Here is a 9730-nt window from a genome sequence, read left to right on the forward strand (position 1 = left end):
GATCTAAATAAAACTGATAATCGGAAGACATATAAAGAAGAAAATAATGATCATCTCAATGACTTTAAAGCTGCAGAACATGCCTGGCAGAAACACAAGCGGCTCAATGAGTCTATTATTGTTGCACTTTTTCAGGGTCAATTCAAATCTACAGTACAGTGCCTCACCCTTCACAAAAAGTCTAGGACACTTGAGGCCTTCATGTATTTGTCTCTACTGATAGCATCCACAAGTAAATGTACATTATAGGATTGCCTTAGATTATTTTCTAAAGAAGAAAAACTCATAGATAATAACAGATTTTACTGCAATCTTTGCAGAGCTCGATGGGATTCTTAAAAAAGAAATCTGGAAGTTACCACCTGTGCTTTTAGTGCATCTGAAACATTTTTCCTACAATGGCAGGTGGAAACAAAAATTACAGACATCTGTGGACTTCCCGTTAGAAAATCTTGCCTTGTCACAGTATGTTATTGGTCCAAAGAACAATTTGAAGAAATATAATTTGTTTTCTGTTTCAGATCACTGCGGTGGGCTGGATGGAGGCCATTACACAGCCTACTGTAAAAATGCAGCAAAACAGTGGTGGTTTAAGTTTGATGATCATGAAGTTTCTGATATCTCTGTTTCTTCTGTGAAATCTTCAGCAGCTTATATCCTCTTTTATACTTCTTTGGGACCATGAGTAACTGATGTAGGCACATAAGGAGACATAGGTTATAAACTAGTTATCTTTTAAAAGGCTCAGCAACACAATTCTTGAAATGCTTATCAAGATAATGGTAGCAATAGCTGGCCATTTAGAGGAATTCTAGGACAGTAGGAGCTGTGTTACTAGCACTATATAATTCCTGTCAGTGGTGACAAATAACACTTAACAAGTATTGCAGTAAGCATCACTTACAGGTACCATTTATTTCAAAACAACTTTTTTAGTCTGCTCCAAAGTTAAAATAATTAACTAGCTAAGCATTATTATTTTACTGGTCTAAAAACCATTGTACCCTTTTTTTCCTTTTCACTGTTACAGCCTTTTCACATTTCTAAATCCCATCTTCATATACTATGAATACTCTAGAATGATGTGAAGCAGATAGGAATGTATGTGTACATATTTATTGCATACTTACACATCAAATCGATGTACATAGTTTAACATGTGGTCCTTTCATGAAACTTAGAACTCAGAGGATTGCATTTTTTTCTTTGAGCATATTTTGAGTAACTGCAGTGCTTTCTTAGGGAAATGACAGGTCAAAGCTATTTTTCTGTTGGCTTTGGGGGCATTTGGGTATGCTAAATCTTTATCCTAAAAAATAAATGGAAAGTTCCTTTAATTTTTTAAAATGAGACATTAAAATCTTCATGAGAAAAATTTAAAAAGCTCAATATCACTGCTCATTAGAGAAATGTAAATCAAAGCCACAATGAGATACCATCTCCTGCCAGTCAGAATGGTAATTATTAAAAAGTCAAGAAACAATAGATGCTGGTGAGGCTGTGGAGAAATAGGAACACTTTTACACTGTTGTTGGGAATGTAAACTAGTTCAACCATTGTGGAAGACAGTGTGGCCATTCCTCAGAGATCTAGAACCAGAAATACTATTTGACCCTTTGGGTAGATAAGGAATATAAATCATTCTACTATAAAGACACAAGCACACGTATGTTTATTGCAGCACTATTTACAATAGCAAAGACTTGGAACCAACCCAAATGTCCATCAATGATAGATGGATAAAGAAAATGTGGTGCATATCACCATGGAATAGTACACAGCCAGAAAAAGGAATGAGTTCATGTCCTTTGCAGGGACATGGATGAAGCTGGAAGTCATCATCCTCAGCAAACTAACACAGGAACAGAAAACAAAGCACCTCATGTTCTCATTCCTAAGTGAGAGTTGAACAATGACAACACATGGACACAGGGAGGGGAACAACACACATCAGGGCCTGTTGGGGAGTGGGGGGGGCGAGGGATGGGAACTTAGAGGATGGGTCAATAGGTGCAGCAAACCACCATGGCAGACTATACGTATGTAACAAACCTGCAGGTTCTGCACATGTATCCTGGAACCTAAAGTAAAATAAAAGCAAATTAAAAAAAGAAAGCCCATATCTTACATGTATGCATATGTTCATTGCAGCACCATTCACAATAGCAAAGACATGGAATCAACCTAAATGTCCATCAATGGTAGACTGGATAAAGAAAATGTGGCAAATATGCTCTACCGGCAGGATTTGATGGCGTGATGTCTCACAGAAAGTTCTCCACTCCCAGACATGGGTCCCTCGGCTTCCTGCCTTGGAAGCGCAGCAACAGGCATCGTGGGAAGGTGAAGAGCTTCCCTAAGGATGACCCGTCCAAGCTGGTCCACCTCACAGCCTTCCTGGGATACAAGGCTGGCATGACCCACATCGTGCAGGAAGTCGACAGGCCAGGATCCAAGGTGAACAAGAAGGAGGTGGTGGAGGCTGTGACCATTGTGGAGAGGCCACCAGTGGGCATTGTGGGCTGCGTGGAAACCCCTCAAGGCCTCCGGACTTGCAAGACTGTCTTCGCTGAGCACATCAGTGATGAATGCAAGAGGCATTTCTATAAGAACTGGCATCAATCTAAGAAGAAGGCCTTTACCAAGTACTGCAAGAAATGGCAGGATGAGGATGGCAAGAAGCAGCTGGAGAAGGACTTCAGCAGCATGAAGAAGTACTGCCAAGTCATCTGCGTCATTGCCCACACCCAGATGCACCTGCTTCCTCTGTGCCAGAATAAGGCCCACCTGATGGAGATCCAGGTGAATGGAGGCACTGTGGCTGAGAAGCTGGACTGGGCTGGTGAGAGGCTCAAGCAGCAGGTACCTGTGAACCAAGTGTTTGGGCAGGATGAGATGATCGACGTCATCAGGGTGACCAAGGGCAAAGGCTACAAAAGGGTCACCAGTCGTTGGCACACCAAGAAGCTGCCCTGCAAGACCCACCAAGGCCTGCGCAAGGTGGCCTGTATTGGGGCATGGCATCCTGCTCGTGTGGGCTTCTCTGTGGTACGTGGTGGGCAGAAAGGCTACCATCACCGCACTGAGATCAACAAGAAGATCTATAGGATTGGCTAGGGCTACCTTATCAAGGACGGCAAGCTGATCAAGAATAATGCCTCCACTGACTATGACCTGTCTGACAAGAGCATCAACCCTTTGGGTGGCTTCGTCCACTATGGTGAAGTGACCAATGACTTTGTCATGCTGAAAGGCTGTGTGGTGGGAACCAAGAAGTGGGTGCTCACCCTCCGCAAGTCCTTGCTGGTGCAGACAAAGCAGCGGGCTCTGGAGAAGATTGACCCTAAGTTCATTGACACCGCCTCCAAGTTTGGCCATGGCTGCTTCCAGACTATGGAGGAGAAGAAAGCATTCATGGGACCACTCAAGAAAGACCGAATTGCAAAGGAAGAAGGAGCTTAATGCTGGGAACAGATTTTGCAACTGGTGGGGTCTCAATAAAAGTTATATTCCATTAAAAAAAAAAAAGAAAAAGAAAATGTGGCACATATACACCACAGAATACTATGCAGCCATAAAAAAGAATGAGATCATGTCCTTTGCAGGAACATGGATGGAGTTGGAGGCCATTATCCTTAGCAAACTAAGGCAGGAACAGAAAACCAACTACCACATGTTCTCACTTATAAGTAGGAGTTATATGATGAGAACACATGGACACGCAGAGGGGAACAACACACACTGGGGTCCACTTGAAGGTAGAGGGTGGGAGGAGGGAGAGGATCAGGAAAAATAGCTAATGGGTACTAAGGCTTAATACTTGGGTGGGTACTAATGGGTACAGAAATAATCTGTACAATAAAACCGCATGACACAAGTTTACCTATATAACAAACCTGTACATGTACTCCTTAACTAAAAATAAAAGTTAAATTAAAAAAAAGAAACAAAGAAAGTGCATATCTGGAAAGAGCATATGGTTGGGTTCTGTGTTTTGTTTTTTTTTTTAACCAATTCACACAATCTCTGCCCTTCATTGGAGTGTTGATTCATATAGGTTTTTTTTTTCATTATTGATAAGTTTTAGGTCTACCATGTTATTTCCTCAGTTTTGGTTTCTCTGTTCCTCTTGTCCTGACCAACGACTTCTTATTAGAAACCATAGAAACAAAAGAAAGTAGAATAACACCTTTAAAGTGCTGGAAGACAAAAAGGACAACTAAGAATTCTATATCCAGCACAGATGTCCTTCAAGGACAGGCAAAATAAGGAGATGTTTCAGGTAAAAGAAAATTAAGAGAATTTGTCACCAGCAGATCTGCACAATAACAATTGGTAAAGAAAATTCTTCAGGCTAAAGGCAAATGATACCAGGTGGGAAATGAGGTTATCAGAAAAGATGAAGATGATCAAAAATGGTAAATACTGAGCTAAGTGCAAAAGGCTATCTTGTTCCCCTCATTTACTCTAATTTATATACATAGAACTGTTTAAAGATAAGAAGAAGTTTTTTTCTTGTGGGACTTATAACCTATATAGATATATTACATATAATATCTGTACCATAAAGATGGACATTTTATAGAGGATAAATGGTTGCAAGATTTCTCTATTTATGGGTACTAGTACATTTTTAACTGAAAGTGGACTGTGAAATGTTAAGAAGAGTTAAGTTCTGAAGGAAATTGAGACACAAAAACCATTCAAAATATTAACAAATCTCATGATGGTTTTTTGAAAAAAACAAAACAAAACAAAATAAAAACTAAACCAAAATAAAACCCTAGCCAGTCTTGAGTCTCATCATCCTATGATTTCAGAACTATTGTGAATACAAAAGTAATCAAAGAACAGTCCTGCCCAGAAAGAGGAGTTATCCCTAAATATGGTGTCCCTGGAACAGGTGGCTCTCCCTGCTGGACCTCTTCCACGTGGGTGCTTTCTGCAGTGACTTTGTTGCCTTGCTATTCCACTTTACCCAGTGTCCTGACCCAAGAGACAAGGGGTGTCTGCTGCTGTGTCCATACTTGGAGAAAGAAACCTTGATAATCTCAGTACATTACAAGCTGGGCATGACAGCTCACGCCTGTAATCCCAGCAATTCAGGATGCTAAGGCAAGAGGATTGCTTGAGATCAGGAATTGGAGACCAGCTTGGACAACATAGTGGGACCCTCGTCTCTAAAATAAATAAAAATAAGTAAACAGCTGGGCCTGGTGGTGGGCGCTTGTATTTCCAGGTATTGTGGAGGCTGAGGTGGGAAGATCCCTTGAGCTCATAAATACAAGGCTGCATTGAGCTACGATCCCACCACTGGGCTCCAGCCCAGGCCAGAGTGAGGTCTTGACTCAAAAAAATACATTGTAAGCCTTTGCTCACTATGGGTTATTTATTATTTATTCAATATGTATTTTGATTTTATTTTACTGGCAGCACAATAAACCAGGACATGCTGAAACTAGAAATCACATCCACTTTCCAGTGTTAAAAAGCCCAGTCTAGGGAGGTGAGAAGCAGACAGTCCTCATTAGCGTTGAGGATTCAGGGAGATCGAGATGGGCTGGGCAGGAAGGTTCTTACTTGGAACCTGGAGGATGAGCAATGACATTCCTCTCTCCACCTTAAAGTTCATCCTGGGCATCCGCCTCCTGGGAGCAGGAGCACTGCAAGCTCCGCCTCCCGGGTTCACGCCATTCTGGCTCAGCCTCCCGAGTAGCTGGGACTACAGGTGCCCACCACCACGCCCGGCTAATGTTTTGTATTTTTTAGTAGAGACGGGGTTTCACCGTGTTAGCCAGGATGGTCTCAATCTCCTGACCTCGTGATCTGCCCGCCTCGACCTCCCAAAGTCCTGGGATTACAGGCGTGAGCCACCGCACCCGGCCTCTCCTTGGGATTTCTTTACTGGACACCAGCCTGAGTCAACTTTCCTGTAAAGCAAAAGAAGCGTGAGGTTGCTAAAGGAGGAATGGTGTGATCTCCACCTTTGGCGAGATCCCTGTCACCGTGTTCAGGCGAAGGGCCAGGCCTTACTCCCCATGCAGAGAGGAGGCTATGGCCGTGAAGACGCCTGTGGAGAAGTGAGGACCCGCTCCCTCTACACTGATGGCCAAGAGCCTGCAGATGGCGGGGAAGGCTTCCCTTCAGCTGTGTCCTATCAGGTTCTTCCAGGAGTCAAGGAGTAGACCTGCATGTTGCCTCTGGCGATGTCAGCTGCATCCATACCTAGAAGTGAGGTCACCCCTGCTGGGGGTCCTGGGGCTGCTGGTTGTTCTGGGTGCTCAGTGTCCAGAAAAGAAGATGGGGAGGAGGCTTCGTGCAAAACAGCAACCATACTCTATAAATCATTTTTTCATTAGCCTTTGTGTCATAAAATAAAATATAGGACTCCAAAAGAAAAAAATGTCTAAAATTTGTGTCCTTTAATACAAAGTAAACACCCATTAATCACCAGGGATAGATGTTTGTGGGGCAAACCAGAAGCCCCATCATTTGCTCCAGCCCAGCAATAAACTCTTTCTTCCCTCAAATAAAGACACAACCTGACTTTTACGATCATCACTTCTTTGTTCTATTTTTATTTTTATCATCCAATATTATGATTTAGTTTTACCTTTAGAAATATGCTTTTGTTGTCTTTATTCTATAGATTCTTCCTTGAAATTTATATTGTGTGGTAGAGCTTCCCATAGCGTGCATTTTGCTGATTGCTCCCCAAGGCATAGTTTAATATGTATTTCTATTATCTGTATTGCCTCTAAATTGGTAATTGGCTATGGAGATCAGCTTCTATTCAGGCTTGGTTTCTTTTTCACTTGGACTTGTTTGATGGTGCTGTATTGTGTTCTTCCATCAAGAGGAAGAACCTCACATTAGTTTTTTCTTTTATTGTGTTGTTAATTGCCATTGCTATTCAATGGCTAAATCTGTTAATTCATGATGGGTTGCAAAAGAGTTATTATAGTCTCAGTCTCTCATTCCTTCTTCATTTATTATCTGAGTAATTTCTAAGTAAGAGATTCACCCTCCTCTACTGTTTGTTTACTACTAGAAACTTGGTTTTTGAGAGACTAAGACAAGCATCTACTCACCTATGATCCAGCAATAGCACTCTTAGTTCTAAACCAATAGAAATGTGTGTATGTGTGTGCCAAAATATATGAAAATATTATTCATAGCAGCACGATTTGTAAAATCTGGATACAACAAAATTGTCTATCAAAAGGGAAAGAACAGGAAATGTGAGTTATTTATAAAGTGGAGCATTGGACAGCCATGGGAGTGAATAGGCTACGACCACACACAGCGAGATGATGAGACCCAGGGTCATGATGGTGACTGTATAATGCCATTCAACTAGACCTGGCAGAACTCATCTGTGTTAGAAATCAAGAGTGGCTACTCTAGGGTGGAGAGGGTGGTTTATGACTGAGTAGGACCCAAAGATGCCAGCAAAGTAGGCCTCTACATTAAAAAAAGAGAGAGAGAGAAAAATTAAATGGAGAAATTTAAAAGTTTATAAGTAATGTTTACTTGTATTCAAGAAAATTATAGCGACAGCCGCCAGATAATGATCAGCTCTAAAAAGAGAAGCTCAAGAAGCTTATGCCACAGCAGCTGGTACAGCTAAGGAGATCAGATAAACCAGCACAAGCATGGTCATGAAAGGGAGCTGCAGACATATGGTTTCCAGAGTTTCAAAATCCATATGACTAAAATCTATGTGATGCGTATTATATGATGACTGCCTCAAGACAGACAGGTGTCCACCTAGAGACACAGAGTTGTGACTTGCAGGGGCTGGTTGATTTTCTCAGAACTCATTAACCTAAATCCATTAGTTACCATCCTGTTTCCACTCCTATCATCACTTCAGACAACCCTGCGTTTAGCTCAAGATTCTTCCCTTCATCGTAACTGAAAGTCACTAGTGACTGCAATCAATTTGAAATACTATAAGTAGGTAAGATTTCCTCAGTAAGTAAATGGTCTTAGCATATTTTTGAAGTCATAACTATAATCAAAGCCTGTGACATTTATTTGTTCTAAACAAGCAGTTATTCTTCATCCAGATTTACACAATAGAAGCTCTCATTCTTGCATTTCCCAACAGTTTGCCTTAGCCAGGAAAATAAACCCCATGGGTCTCTAGCATGACCATGGTGCAAGAATAAGGGGAAGGGCAGAGGTGAGAACTAAGTGCTCTTCTACAGCTACGGGTCTATCAAGGTAATCTTGAGAGGTACTTATCAACATGTGATGTGCCAGCAACAACATGAGGGAAGATAACTACGTGTTTCTAGGATAAGGCAAAGGCCCTGCTCATGGATTCATCCGTAATCTGAACACAGCACATGAAGAGTGAACAGCTGTCAATATCTACCTTCACCTCAATGTAAACTTTCAAAATTAAGACCAAGTGGAGCACGGTGCCCTCTGAAGCACAGTCTGTCACACACTAAGGAGCTAAGAACTCCTGTGGCCTCCTTTAGAACACAGCTCTTCCAGGACACACAATGAGCAGGCCTGCTTAGCACCCAGGGCCCACATGCAGCTGCTCTTCCCAGAGCTGCCCAGCTCCTGGACCACTCACCTCTGCTCCTGCTGGCTGGTGCCCAAGCTGTAAGGGCTGGCAAATATTTTGAGTATCGATCCCAAAGGCCGCTGAAGGTGAAAGGATCTTGTTCTTCATTTTCATTACTTCTAAGCACTGAGACCTCTTACAAGAGTCATCCACAAGAATTTACTAAGTGAATGTTCACAGGAAACCCTTCCTGAAAAGGGTCCTTCCAACTTTACATTTGACAAGTGTGTACTAAGGCAATAAAACTATTCAACTGAGCATTCAAATTCACGCAGAGGATACCACGCCAAGAAAATGAAAGCAGAAATATTGGATTCTCCTTATTTGTTAAACCTTTCCCTCTAGAACCAACAGCTTTTCAAACTCATAAAACACCCCAAAACAGTAAAACAATATCAATTACTCATCTGAAGATATCCACCTGAAACACAGTTATTAATCTTCAAAGGCCTAGTACCAGGCAGCTTCACACAGCACATCTGCAGAATTGTAATGATCAATAAGAGTAACCCAAAGTACACTAAATACTTTCATGGCCTACAGGAAAACAAAACGCTCTTTTCAGGACGATGTAATAGTTACATCCTATTTCTTCATGTGCAGCTATGCTTAATGGCATTTAAATGTTACACAGTAAATACTGAGAAAACCCAGAATTTTTGGATGTGCAGAAGCAATATCACATCATTAATACAAAAGGTGCTCAGCTGCGGGATTATAATACCATTGAGTGCTGAGACCACTTGAAATCTTAAGTACATTCTTAGCATATGGTCTACTGGCTGTCACCCAGCCTGGTACCAGCTACCCACCTGTTGCATAGAGCTAGCCCCAGCACTGCCTTGGTTGGGCCGGTTGTTTTTGTCAAACTCTAAGTCTCCCTCAGAATCCCTGTACTTCTCCACTGCAATGTATTGACAGGGTTGTGACCTTGTCCTTCCCAAGGGGCTCACTCTTGGCCTCTTGCTCACACAGATCCTGCACCTTTTCCAGTCAAATCCCCATTCCAATAGCAGCAAGGAGATCACTTCTAGTATCACTTTTTGGTGGCTGTGCAGGTTCTTGACACTTTGCCTCAGCTACTGGTGGTGGTGTGGGGGCGAATGCATGGGGAAGACAAAAAAGAAGAACTGAGCCAAGAGGCCT

General features: G+C 42.0%; 1 pseudogene; it reads left to right on the forward strand.

Moving 5' to 3' along the window:
• The first annotated feature begins 2218 nt into the window (after window positions 1–2218).
• Window positions 2219–3632, forward strand: LOC100983192 (large ribosomal subunit protein uL3-like; annotated as a pseudogene).
• Window positions 3633–9730: the final 6098 nt, after the last annotated feature.

This window comes from Pan paniscus, chromosome 5, assembly GCF_029289425.2.
Source record: "Pan paniscus chromosome 5, NHGRI_mPanPan1-v2.0_pri, whole genome shotgun sequence".
Lineage (NCBI taxonomy): Eukaryota > Metazoa > Chordata > Mammalia > Primates > Hominidae > Pan > Pan paniscus.